This window comes from Cynocephalus volans, chromosome 4 (assembly GCF_027409185.1).
Source record: "Cynocephalus volans isolate mCynVol1 chromosome 4, mCynVol1.pri, whole genome shotgun sequence".
Lineage (NCBI taxonomy): Eukaryota > Metazoa > Chordata > Mammalia > Dermoptera > Cynocephalidae > Cynocephalus > Cynocephalus volans.
The window spans coordinates 134,209,075-134,223,239 of NC_084463.1; the positions used below are offsets into that span (position 1 = coordinate 134,209,075).

General features: G+C 40.7%; 1 protein-coding gene across 1 annotated transcript in view; it reads left to right on the forward strand.

Moving 5' to 3' along the window:
* TRIM44 (tripartite motif containing 44) overlaps window positions 1-14,165 on the forward strand; it is a 164,426-nt gene that overhangs the window by 25,706 nt on the left and 124,555 nt on the right. The window lies entirely within an intron of this gene.

Genomic DNA, 14,165 nt, shown 5'->3' on the forward strand with positions numbered 1-14,165 from the left:
TCAGCTTAATGCTGGGGACTAGAACAGGACCCAGACCCATCCAGTTGGTGTTCAGCACTAGCATCTTGTCTCTCCCCCACTTACAGGGGTCAGCTGCCACTAAGAATGCTTTTGTCTTCATGACCTGGAGTCTGGTCTGGAAATGGTTTAAGCATTTCAGCTTTTTTTGCAAGATGTTGGAGGGTTGATATTCTGGGAGACACTATACCATGGTGGGAGTGGACTGGGAACTGAATATGCTGGAGGGATTATGACTAACACAGACTCTCTTCTTCCTACCCACACACTTACTGTGGCACTACCTGGTATTGGGGCCAGCTGGCTCTGCGTGAGACTCAAAGCCTCCCATGATTAAATAGGAAAAGGAGTGTGATTTTATTTGACTTCTTGTGTCTCCTTTTTTTTTTTTTTTTGAAGTTCTTCAAAAGGGGAGTAGGACTAGCATTTTTTTGAGCACCTACTGAGAGCCAAGCATTGGCTAGGAGCATTACATTATTGTGGTAAAATATACATAACAAAATTTTAACCCTTTTTAAGTGTACATTAAATACATTCAGTGGCATTACGTACATTCTTATTATTGTGCAGCCATCACCAACATTCATCTCTAGAACTTTTTCATTATCCCAAACTGAAACCCTGTACTCATTAACTCCTCATTTCTTCTCCCCTCCTTACATGCTTTTGATTATTGTGACAACCTTATAAAGTAGCTTATTATTTCTATTTTATTGATAAGGACACTGAGGCTTAGAGAGGTAGAATTATTTGCCCCAAATCTAGTATTTAGAGGTGGAATCAAACTCTGACTCCAATGCCTGTACTCTTTACGTCATGCTGCAAACCAAGTGCTGGGTTTTATCTCCTTTCTACTATATAATCATACTGTGCTTCAGTTTTCTAAGCTAAAACACTATATGAGGCAGAGCCACAGACAGTGAGTGACAGCCTCTTCAAAAGGTAACTGCAGCCACTAATCTACAAAATAATTTTCTTTTTACTTGGCATTGAAATTATTGGGGCATTGATAATATCTCTTGTCTCCTGGTGTAATTAGGGTTCCAGGGGTAGAGAGTATCTTGATAGATAGAAAAAAATTTTGTCAACTTTTTTAGCTCAAAGTAGGAGGACCCCTGGTATCAGTAGTTTTTCTTTTAGTGAAGATGAACCAATTAATTATTAAAAGGTTACTGAAACCTTTTCTTACTAAGTTTCTGGGGCAGCAGCTATGCTGAGGGAGACAAGTGTATTTTCTTTTTCTGCCATACCCACATGCTTGTAATCAGCAGGGCAGTGAAGAAGGAGAGGATGTGTACAGATCACATCCAGTAGCCTCTGTGTATGATGATAAGCCAGGTAAAGCGCACTGAGATCCTTTAGAATACATGTAGTGCTTTTGATGGGAAACTTGCTGGAAGTGAAATAACTGAGTGGTCCCATGAGAGGAATCTGTGGAAGTCTCAAGGTTTTCTCATGATACATCCTAAGCTAAAGGATATTTATAGGGACCTAACTTGATCTTGGGTATGTGTGTACACACTCACCTCTCTTTTACTTTCTTTTTATCTTGCCCTGGATCATTTACCACCAACCTATTTTATTTTCAAGCCCCTTCTTAGTCTACATGCATGTGCTGTATATACTTGGAGACAGCTTGAAGAAGGGTGAACATAATTGCAGAATAACTACCAGGTCAGGAAGGAGGGGGGAAAAACGGGCCACTTAAATATAATTTCTGTAACAAAGAATGTTTTCCTGGAAATAAATTGGTGTCTTCCAAGAGAACCCTTAAATTTTTGGTCTGTTCTATTTTCCCACAGTACCCCACCATCCCCTTTTTGAGTTGGCCTATTTAAGAAAGCCAGAATTTCTCAGGCTTTATGGCCTGTCGTTTCCTAGCATAGAAGCTTTACATAGAAGCACTGATTGAGTCATGGAGGACTGAGCACTGTCTCTGCCTCACTTCCTCTAGAATTCCCTAAAGCACCACAAAGCTTGATTAGTCCAGACACTGAAGTCTCCTGGGGACTGAGTTAATTTTTACCTCTGAGTCTTGTCAGAGAACAATGCAAGATGCCTAGATTAATCATTTTTCACATTTATAAAATAATGTATGCTTATGAATAAAAAAATACAGATATTCATAAAGGAAGAGTAAAATGAATTTCCCTCAAACAAACCGTTCTAAAGTTTGGTATGTAACCTTCTAGACATTTTTCCATGGGTAAATACAGTTTTAAAATTTTTCGCAAAAATTTTACTATACCTATGGTTTTATAATTGCTTTTTTCATTACACAGAATATACTAGACATTCTTCTGTGTCAATAATATAGACTTAATTTTTCTTAATGAGATGCTTCATTTTATCCAAAACATTTGTTAGACACCTTTCTTTTAGGCCAGAGGTTCTTAAACTTTAGCATCTATGGAAATCACTTGGAGGACTTATTAAAATACAGAATTCTGAGCCCATCCCCAGAGGTTTTGATTCAGTTGCTCCGGGGTGGGGAGTTTTCATCTCTATCAAGTTCCCAGGTGATGCTGATGTTGTTGGTCTGGGGACCACACTTTGAGAACCACTATGCTGGACCTTGGCTGTTTTCCTTCACACTTGTTTTGATTTTTTTCACTTCTTTCAGCAAATAGTCAGAAGAGCCCCTGGAAATAAGTCCACATGATTTTAACTTTGGGGAAAAAAATGAAGTATGAAACAAATAAATTGAGCAGAGATAGCAAAGGAGTAGGGGAAGGGAAAGGGAGGTGAATTGGGAAGTCAACTCAGTCTGCCTAAGAGGACAGGATTGGTTTAAACAATATTTCCAAGAGAGAAATAGTAACTAAAAAAAGGAAAAAGAATCCTAGTTAGGATTTAGGAGGATGATCAAAGTCCATGCCATAGTTCAGGAGTAGGTTGAGTTCCCAAACCAGAGGAACACTAAGAGACATCAAATCTCAGGCACTAAGGTTGAGCCTGAGGACAGGAATCAAAGCCAGTGATGATTGAGAAATAAGGCACATGACCAGGTGAAGTATGTGCATACATGTTCCTGTGGTGAGCCCTGCTTCAAAGGTTGCATAACTCTAGGCATCTAAAACCCCCTGTATCATGAAACAAGATTACTGTTAATAACAAACAAGCGTTAGTATGTAAAAAAGGATTAGTAAGAAATAGTCTTTTAAATAATAAGCTGTCCTAATGTGTTTGCTGTGAATCAGTTTGCAAACTTTTTTTTTCCAGACAAACTTCTCAAGAATCTCCTTCACACAAAGCAGGGTTTTTGTCTGTAGATTTCTTACATTTATGCTAGGCTTTAGGGAAATTAAAAGATGTAGTCAATCAGGAGTGCATATGTGTGTGTGTGTGTCTCTGTCTGTACCTGGATTCTGAATTCTTTATCTTTACAGCTTTCCTTTGTAGTGACTATACATTTATCTTTTATAGTTTACACAGAGGAATCCAAGGTTTGGAAAAACATGGATTCCTTCTCCTCCTTTCCCTCTACCCAGTCCTCCAAAAACATTGAACCAAAAGATAGAATGGTAAACACAATCAAATGAACCTCTTATTATGCGGTTAATGACAGCCACTTTCTCTATTATGTATTGATTGTTTTTGTTTCCCTCTAAGATGCACACTCCTCATTGTTTCCTATAACTGGTGTGCTTGAAGCAAACAGTTAAAAACACAGTGTAGTGTCTCAAATTCATACTAATCTTATAAGAAGTTGCTCTCAAAAAAGAAGTGTCTTAAAACTTGAGCCAGTTGCCTCACATTATTTTCTAACCGGAGTAGGATTAAACACAGAATCTGTTCATACCAAGACTGCCTAAAACATAGCAGGTTTTTTTCCTTTTCTTGTTTTCTCCAACTTCTAGAGGTGTTCTTACTGAAGTGTGAAACCCAGAAATTGTCTAGCAACATGAAATTAGTTAAATAGATCTGAGAATGGTTTTCTTATTTTGTTATTTTTATTCAGCATTTATATAGCATTTTATAATTGCAAAAGAACTTTACAGTCGGTTTTCATAGCCGATATCATTGGCATGGAACATAGCCAAGTCCTTCACTTCTCTGTGCTAATCAGACTCTTGTCAAAATTTATAGATTTTGCATGTGAAAACAGTAATGAATATAAGCAAAACTTAATTTGAATTCTTATTGTTAGTGTCCTGTTATTCACAAGGGTCAAACCAGACCTCATCCTGGTCATTGCCCTGCACCAAGACAGAAGCATTCACTGGGGCAGTGTTTATTCATCTACCTGAAGTGGAGAGTTGAGATGCCTCAGCTGTCAAGTTGCTACATATGAAAGTGTTTTGTTGGTTGAAGGGTTATTGGAATTACTTTTCATAGAACAGTTGTAAGTGGGAATCTTGGAGGACATGAGTTATGTTTATTTTATCTCTGTATCCTCAACGCTTATTAGCATGAAGCCTGGTGCATAGTAATAGAGATGCATTATCTATTACTATAACCCTGTGAAAGTGTTTGTCCTGTTCTATGGATGAGCAGTCTGAGACTTAGAGGGGTTAATTAGCTTACTAGTATGTGATAGGACTAGTACTTAAACTTCAAATTTGTCTTACTCCATGTTCTTCACCTTTATACCTTTGTTGAATCCATACATGAGTAGACATACATACATATAGCCCATTGTCCCTAGCAATATGACCCTTCTCTGATTATTTTTCCCTCAGTTTTTTTTTTTTTTTTTTTAACCTCCCTTTACTGGGATCCTACAGCTACAGTTCCCCGCACTCCACAGTACCAGGACTGGAGAGAGGCCATTTCTGACAGAAAATGTGGAAATGACTCCTTTACTATCTCCCAGAGTATTTAGCCCTGGCTAAAATGAAGAATTGAGACAAGCACTTCAACAGTTTGACCTAATTGATGGAGGATACCAATTGGGAATAATACCTGTGGTTTCTCAGGCCTGCTTTAAGCTCTGAAGCATGGAAACCACCTAGAAGCAAATGTGGCCCATTTTTATCCTCTGTAGACGCTTGGGTGACAGAAAGAGGAGAAACAAGCTCCTTTCCTCCTTCACCTTTCTCTTGCCTTTTATCAAAACAAATCAACTTTCCCCTCTCCCCTTCTGCCCAGTTATAAAAGTAATACGTATTTTCTATAGAAAAATGTGGAAAATACAAACAAGTATAAAGAAGAAGAAAACTGCCCATTCTTCTGCTACTGCAGTGGTTTATAAACTTTGAGTACTTTTTTGTGTGTGGGCAGATTCTTGAACCTCACCCAGAGGATCTAATTCAGTAGTTCTGAGATCTGCTTTTTAAATATGCAACCTGGATGATTCTCCTGTACATGATCAATGACCATACTCTGAAAGACACCTATGAGAAAACTAGATAATATTATGGTGCTTTGCCTTTTGGGTAGAAAAGATATTTATTTTATACATACACACACGCACCCACGCACAGTTTTGTATCCTGCTTTTTTTTTTTTAACCTAACATCAACCCTTATAAATGCATCCATTTTTATCATTTTAATCTACTTCATCTTTGAACCCCAATTTAGAAAACTAGAAGCCCGAAAGCTAATCTGCCATTACTGCCATATGGAAATTTTACCTAATAAGGTGTTCTGTTTTTTTCCTAATGACCCAAGCAAATTCTCTGAGCTTTGTTTTGTTTTTGAGGCAGGTATCACAGTCACAGTCTAAGATTGTTCACGCACAGTAGAAACTGACGTAATGTAAAATTGGATACCTACTCCTGCATCCAGCCCAAACCACCCATTTCACAGCATCTACCTCCCCACTGGTCAGTGTATCTTACATAAGGTGACAGAATAGGGCTCAGTAGGAAACCTGAAGCCATTTGTTATAATCTCTCCAGTTTACATATGAGGAAACTGGTAAGGTTTTCACCATGTCAGGTATAACAGAGCTGAAGCAGGTTAACAGCTTTTAGAGCTACAGCTCTATAGTTTTCTCAATAAAGACGTTGCCAACAGGCCAGGCTTAGGCTTGCCCTCTCGCATTAAACGAATGACCTGAAAGTCCAAAAGTTGATGCAAGGATTGGAAGGTTTATACAGATTACCGGTACTCAACTAAATGTCTAACCAAGCAAACAAACAAAGAGAGAAGAGGAGCAGTAGGGTCCAGTTTAGCCTAGTCCTAATCGGCGGGGCCAACCTATCCCATTAACAGCAATTGATAAAAGCAGTTCTCCCCACTGTTTTCAGCATAAAGAAGAAAAGTATCACTGGATTTAAATCTGAAAAACAAAGCATAGCCTGGAGCCCTCCAGGGTGCACCTATACAGAAGTGGGTATAATCCAACCAAACAGAAGAAGACTCAGAAAATCAGAGAAAGGTAAAGAGAATAAAGCATTGCCTTGTCAGAATTTAGGCTGGGGACTCCAGGAGAGATCTACCAGCAGCAGAGACATGGGAACAAAATAGTCCTAGTGGCCACTTGCCTTTTGCAGCTAGAGTCCTCTCTGGTGCCCAAAGCTTTCCAATTTTTTGCCAATGATTAAATTAGGCTCTGGGATTCCAAAGTCATAGAAATCAATGAACAATGTACCCAACAGTAAAGCAAACAACACTTTGTTAAAAAAGGAGATAGGCTTATGCATAACAGCGGTAGCAACAGTAAAGCTAGCCCCCTGAGGGGAGCTGTTCAGAGTCTTTTATAGGGAAAAGAGTTAAGGGGTGGCAGGCCAGCGTCACTGGAGGTGGTTCTTCTGTTCTTCCTGGTGGCATCATGGGTGCATGCTCAGTAGGCAGTGGTGTTCATCATTAATAGATCTGCAACATAACCAGTGCCACTTTAGACAAGTCCAAGTACAAAATGGCACCATCTACCTCCTCCTCTCCCCTCCCCTCCCCCTTCTCTTTTACAAGAAGCCTCATGGTTTCAGAGAAAATCCAGCATGCACAGAACTGTCCATTCCCATTCCCTAACTCAGTCCCCATCCCAGAATTACATCACTCAGCTCTTGACGCCAACATACCAATATAAGCTCTACCACCCCCACACCTGGTGCTGTCCCCTTTTTAGGGAACCCCTGGGCTGCCTGGTACTTTGAGCACAGCCCAGCAGATTTTCTTCTTTAATAAAGCTTGAAGTGTTCCAGGCATCTCCTTGGCTCACTTTCAATCATTGTCACCCCAGGAGAGTCATTGTAGCAGTCACCTTGATGCTTTGTGCACAGGTGGGAATTCCTAAAGGAGTCTTACGTTAATCTGTAACTTTTACAATTATAGTAAACAAGCCTTGGGGAGGGGTTTTGCAACTCAGTAAATATCTGTTGCCTCTCTTATCTCAGTCTGTTTTGTCAGGGCAGGGGGGGGGTGAGGGAGGGTAATCATTTGCCCTGAGGGGTCTCATGACTGAGGAGTGGAAAAGTAACAGTGTCCTCTGCAGGGAAAATGGAGTCAGTTTGGTTCACAGTCCTAGCCTTACTCTCTTTCAAAGAGAAGTTTACTGGGTGAGGATGTAGAGAAATTGAAACCCTCATATATTTCTGGTGGAAATGGAAAACTTATGCAGTCCTTTGGAAGTGTCTCAGTTACTCAAAAGGTTAAACATAGAGTTTCCATGTGACCCAGCAATTTCATTCTTGAGTGTATACCCAAGAGACATGAAAACATATGTTCACATAAAAGTATGCACACCAGTGTTTGTAGCAGCAATAGTCATGTTATCCAGAAAGTGGCAACAACTCACATGTCCATCAGCTGATGAATGGATAAATAAAATGTGGTATAGCTGTGCAATGGAATATTATTTGGAAATAAAAAGAAACGAAGTACTGATATATGCTACACCATGGATAGGTCTTGGAAACATGGTGTAGGAGAGGAAAAATAATTTTCCACTCTACCCTTCAGAGTTTAGTTGGGACAGACCCTTTTAACAAAGACAGATAACAAGAGAAAAACAGAAATTTACTAACATGTATACACATGTATGAGTGGAAGACACTCAGGGAAAAAAAAATGAGTAAATCCCAAAGAGTTGGCTTTGAGTTTAAATATCATGGAGGAAAAGCAGGTTATGGGGAGATGCCTAGAAAAAGCATGGTAAACAAGGGTAGGGCTTGTTGTGCAGATTTAAGTTGGTTCCTTCTCCATTTACAAGAGTTTTTAGTGATTTAGAATCATCTTTCTCTTCCTGGAACAGAGGGGAAGACACCCTTACAAATGGAGATTTCCTTTGTAGATGTAAATTTCTCCCACAAAAGGGTTACTTGTCTTGTTTTCAGAGCTTTTCCTGTTCTGCAGAGTCTCAAAATAATCCTTCCACAAAAGAGGCATATTTTGGGGTGGCATATTCTGGTTTCCTGTGGTCACATTTTGGGGTAACATGTCTTGAATTCCAACAATAGTAAGTGAAAGAAGCTATTCATGAAAGACCAAATATTGTATGATTCCATTTATATAAAATATCTAGAATAGGCAAATTTATAGAGATGGAAAGTAGACTCAATTTTGTTTAGGGCTGAGGGAGATGGACACTGCGTGAGTAACCACTAACAGGTACAAGGATTCTTTTGGGGATGATGAAAATGTTTTAAAATTGATTGTGGTGATGGTTACACAACTCTGAATATGCTAAAAACCACTGAATTGTGAGCTTTAAATGGGTGAATTGTAAGATATGTAAATTATATCTCAATAAAGCTGTTGAGAGAGAGAAGAGACTACTGCCTGTGTCACTTTTTTTCACCCTTCACTTGAAGTGTCAGCAGTGAATAGTTTTTTTCTTTTTCATTTCCTCTTCTAGACAAGGATAAGGGTCAGAAACCTGATGTTAGCATCTGGCAGGAGGTGACAGTATACTACAGTTATTAAAAGATCAGGTGCTGGAATCATAGTCCCCCACAGTGGATCAGCTCCAGCATTGATGGTTATGTGACCTTGGCAAATCCGGTGCTTAACCTCTCCATTTCTCAGGTTTTTACTTTTTTCTCAGCTGCAAAATAGGGGTTAGTAATACATACTTCATAGGTTTTCAGGAGGATTAAAAGAGGTAATAATACATTTAAAGTGCTTAGATAAATGGTGGCTGCTTCTAGCTTTCTCCTAGTTTTAAGAACCACCACTGTTTCCAGCAGAAGGGCAAAGATACACGGGGACATCTCCCCTCTTCCCCTGCAGAGTTCAGGAGACCTTCCAAGCCTTCCCAAGAAAAATAAGCCACCTGTTTATAAATAGCTAGACTCTATACTTGGATCAATTAACACTTCCCAGGATTGTAAGACTGGCCCGAAAATGCGAGTCTTACTTGTTGGGAAGGCTCATCTCGCAAAGACCAGGAGACAGAGATCGTTGCAATCAAGAAAGAGGTTTATTTATTCCAGCATGCTGGGGTCGCTCCATTTTCAAGACAGAAGTGGCCCCGAGCTCTTAACACAAGCACTTTTTATACAGTTTGGTAGGCAGACTTTGGCAACAGGATGAGTTGTATACAGCTTATTGGTCACCTGAGGTGACTTTTAAATTCATTGGTGGCTTTCAGTGGGGTGGTATACAGATGAGGAACTGGAGAATTGCCCAACAGCCCACCCCTTGTGTGGTTAGGCCCTTCCCGGAACTGGGTGAACTTTGGGCGGTTTGGGAAGTCCTTTATCTGCCCTTACTCGAAAGTCCCACCCTCAGAGGCTTGTAAAACCTTGCGCAAGCTAATTACAGAAGCAGGAAAGCTAGTCAGTTAATATTTAAGGGTGGTGGAAGGGGTTCAGGTCCACAAGATTAGTGACTCTTATAAAGTATAGGTTTTAAAGGGCCACTGTTACCTCTTCCAGTGATAATACCATGCAAATAAATAGAGTTAAATCTCCACTGTTGGGATCCCTTGGTGTCGCTGGCTGGCTCTGTGGGCTTTGACTAGCTGCAGAATAACTTGCATTAGTTCAGCAAAGCTCTATTGCCTGTTCAAGTCAAGGCAAATATATCTGCCTTGTGAGTGTGCAGTTGTGTGTCCATATATTTCCAATAGAAACAAGAAATCGGTGCATAGAAACAATTACGTTCATTGTTATGGAGCTGACTTTCTAGTTAGCAAAATGCCTGGTGCCAAATTAAAAGAAAAATAAAGATGTTAAGTCACATTTAAGAGACACATTAGGAGAGATATCCCTACTTTAAAGTAATCACTGAGAGTCTTTGTTCCCTTTCTACCTCTTCTCCTTTTCTCTGCAGTTTTACCCTTTGTTCTCTTTCTTATTGGGGCCCCAGACTTCCTAATTGAACCACTACACAAATCAACTATAGGCATTTTAAAACTAAGGCAGGCATGGTTTCTGAGTTGCCTGGTGGGCTGGACCATTGTTAGGAAGCAAAGGGATTGAGCTTTAAATGGCTTAATAAAATTAACACATTGTGATGTCCTTCTCCCCCTGCTCTAGCTCCTCTCTGTTCTGACATGAGATTTGATAATATACTCTCTGCCAAAAGCTTGAAGGGTTCATTACTTGGCCAAAGTGGAAAGGGGAGTGAAGCTGTCAGGACTCCCCGATAGTAGCCATGTTTCGTGTTTCCAGTGCAGAATTATATTTGACATTTAATTTAAGAGCCTGGGTACCTAGATGTGAAACTTTACAGTGGTAATAGTGATAAAAACCACCCAGACTTTTATTTAAGGGCCTGTTTCTCTCCTGGTCCCCTCCTTCCCCTTTTCCTGTTAGTTCAACCTCTCATTCAGTTAGGAAATGAAACTCAGGTTTGTTCAAGGAAAAAGGTGTTTTCTTTGATACCTTAAAGCTAAACCTGCAGAACTCACCTCAGTCTGCCTCAGGTCTATATGTAGATGCTTGTTTGTATATATAAATGTGAAATTTGAGAACAGTGACTCTCCCCTGGTCAATTATGCATTTAGCCAAAGGGCAAAATTCGTCAGGTGTCTGCAGCTGAGAAGAGAATTTCCATTCAACCCAGTGATCCATTTGATGACTATCCCCTTGTTGAATAGCTTTTGTTTACTTCTGCAGCAGGTGAAATAGATTCTGTGATATCTTCTTAATTCCTAACTCAATCGTTAGTTAGACATTATAACCCCATTTTACAGGTGAAGAAACAAAGATTTAAGAGTTTAAGTGACTTTTCAAGGGTCATAGGGCTAATGATGCTAATAAGTTGCCTTTTGGTGATCTCTCTATATAATTACTAGTAGTTGTAAGAAGTTATAAACTTTTTACCTGTAGAAGATAGATTGGGAATAGTGTACCAATGAAGAGATAGTTTAGACTTTCAGGAAAAATAAATTATATTGAGTATGACATGTTTTCTTTTCCTTTTATGGTAAAAAAGCACAAACATTGGAGTCAGATGAAATGAGTCCACATACTAGCATTTATTACCTGTATCACTTAATGTATCTGAGCCTCCAGTTTCATCCGTAAAGTAGGACTAATCATATTATGTTTTTATTAATGAGTACCCTGAAAATGGAAACTTTTGAGAAGGAGATAAGAAGTGTTGGAGGATGATTTGGTGTCACAGCCTTTGAGAACCTGAAAAGTATTTTAGCAACTGTGGTCAGTTCATTAATACTGTGCTTCTTAGATATGCAGGTTGGTAGCTTCTCAAGGGGGTGGAGTACAGTTTCAGTCTTCAAGGAGAGAAAAATATGTTGAGACAAGTTGTGAGGTTGAGGAGCCAGCTATGCCCACAGACTGACAATGTATAGGGGCCAAGGAGCAAATGCGTGTCAAGCTAAGGCTGGGCCTGAAGCTCACAGACCCCTCAAGCCCGTTCGCAGACTGGGTCACAAACCCTTCACACACAGGTCTGTGAGCTAGGTAACCAGCAAAAAGTTCCTTGGAGCCATAGGTTCGAGAGCATTGCTGTGCGGGGTGGACGCCTGAGGCAGTAAACGACAGCCAGCTGGCAGCACTGTGCATGTGCACTAACTCCACTCACACACAACTTATTTGCAAAGAATGTGCTGCACCACCTACAACTGGACCCAAGGCAAGGGGGCCTGATTATTCTGTTTTCCCAATAATCCACCCCTTCAGGGTTCCTCTTTGTACAATCTAGTGTTCAGAATCTTTCAGGATGTTCCCTTAGGGAGGATAAATGACCCTTACATTTACATAACCTGTTGTCTGTTCAATATGCCTTAAGGCTTGTAGTTCTGTCCTTTTAACTATTAGCTGCATATGTCTGGTTAGTAGTCACCATTAGTGTGATACTCCATGGGAATCCTACAGTCATACTGATGGGACACTCAACGCACATTCATTAGGCTGACACATTGATCACGTGACTCTGGTGCAGTGCCTGCATCCAGAACACTATGGGCGAAAAGACAGAAGGGTTATTGGTAACAATAGATTATCTGAATAGCTTCTGGGATGACCCTTGTCTTACCTGATCAGACCATTCCTAGGAATTTGACTGACAGCTCAGGTCTTTGCACTTTGGCTGTGTTGGCTGTGTTCACGGCCCACCCACATTGTTCCAAATGACTTAACAGCATTGGAGCTGCCTGGGTTAAATCTGCAAGAGAATCAGAGGTTAGTAACTCGTCATCAATGTAGTGAAACATTGTAATCATGCTGGGCCTAGTCCACTTGGCTAGGTCCCCAGCCACCAAACCATGACAGATGGTTGGGCTATGCAGATAACCTTGGGGCAATACTTGAAAGGTCCACTGTCTTCCTTCCCAGCTGAAGGTGAACTGATCTTGGCTATCAGCCGAGATTGGAATAGAGAAAAAAGCATCTGCAAGGTCCAATACGTAATGATAAGTTCCCAGCTGAGTCGTCAGCTGATCCATCAAGTTGTGAACTGAAGGCACAGCTGCATGCAAAGGAGGCACTACTTTGTTTAGATCTCAGTAATCTACAGTCATTCTCCAGGTACCATCAGGCTTTTTCATTGACTGTACTGGAGCATTAAATGGGCTATGAGCTGGACGAATAATGCCAACTTTCTCTAATTCCAACATAGTGGCACTTATCTCTGCGTGTCCTTTTGGTAGGTGATACTGCTTTACATTAACTACATGTCTTGGCTTGGGTAACACCTGTGGGTCATGTTTAGCATATCCTTGTAACACAGGCTTTACTGTCTGTATTCACAGCTGAAACTGTCCAACTGTTATTTGCAGGTGCAAACAATAAAGTACATCCATACCCAAGATGTATTCAGCTACAAGAGATATATATACAGTATATACACAAGATGGTAATCTTCCTATGCCCAATGGCAGTGACACAGCTTTGACCTCAGTAGTATGTCCTCCATAGCCATCTGTATGAACTGTGGCCCCTGGAAACTTATCTGGATTGCCATACATCAGGCTACATTCTGCACCTGTATCCACCAGTGCCAAAGCATGCTGCACATTTGTCCTCGACCAATATATTGCCAATTCAATGTGAGGCCTCTGGTCCTCGCCTGCCCCCAAAAGAGGAGTACCTTGGCCAGCTCCCTAATCAAAATGGAACAGTTCATCTGCCTCCTAGGGAGCAATCAAAAAGTCCTTTAAATGCACTGAGCATACCTTACTACCTGTTTCCAGACGTTTGGTGAAATGCTGTTCAGGGTTCAATTGCTGCCACAAGGCAGAGAGGAATGCATTTGGCTGCTGGTCAATTTTTTTATCAACCCCTGCTGCAAGCAAGTCAAGCCACATCTGCTTATGGCTAGTCTTGCGTGGTCCCTTTGGGATAAAATCCCAAGCATTTCTTGGGGTTTTGGTCTTAGCTACCTTTCAGACCTCTTTTGCTTGTCTGCTATCCTCTACTTCACCCAAGCTAACTATCATGGTCATTACCTCATGTATAGGATGACAAATATATGGGTCCAGTATGGCCATCAGTGACCCGAAGGACGTTGACGGGGCATTTTGTAGCACTGTGTCTCTCATTCTGCCTGTAAAGTTTTCATCATCTGGGCCATGAGTGTTCACATTAAACATGGACTACTGCATCCCCAGCTCTTGAATGATTTGGACCAGCCAACATACGTTTGCCATTTACTAACAATCTTGGGCAGTTCTTCAGCATTTGCCCATACGGTTCGGGCACCTGCACTCACCCATTCCATTAAGGAGTGATTACCTCGCCCTTGTTCATATCTGCGGCTGTTCTGCAGCTGCTGCCTCAGGAGTGGGTGTATGGCAATGGAGGCCAATTTTTCCACCTCCTCACCAGAGCATATCACACTATCCACCCC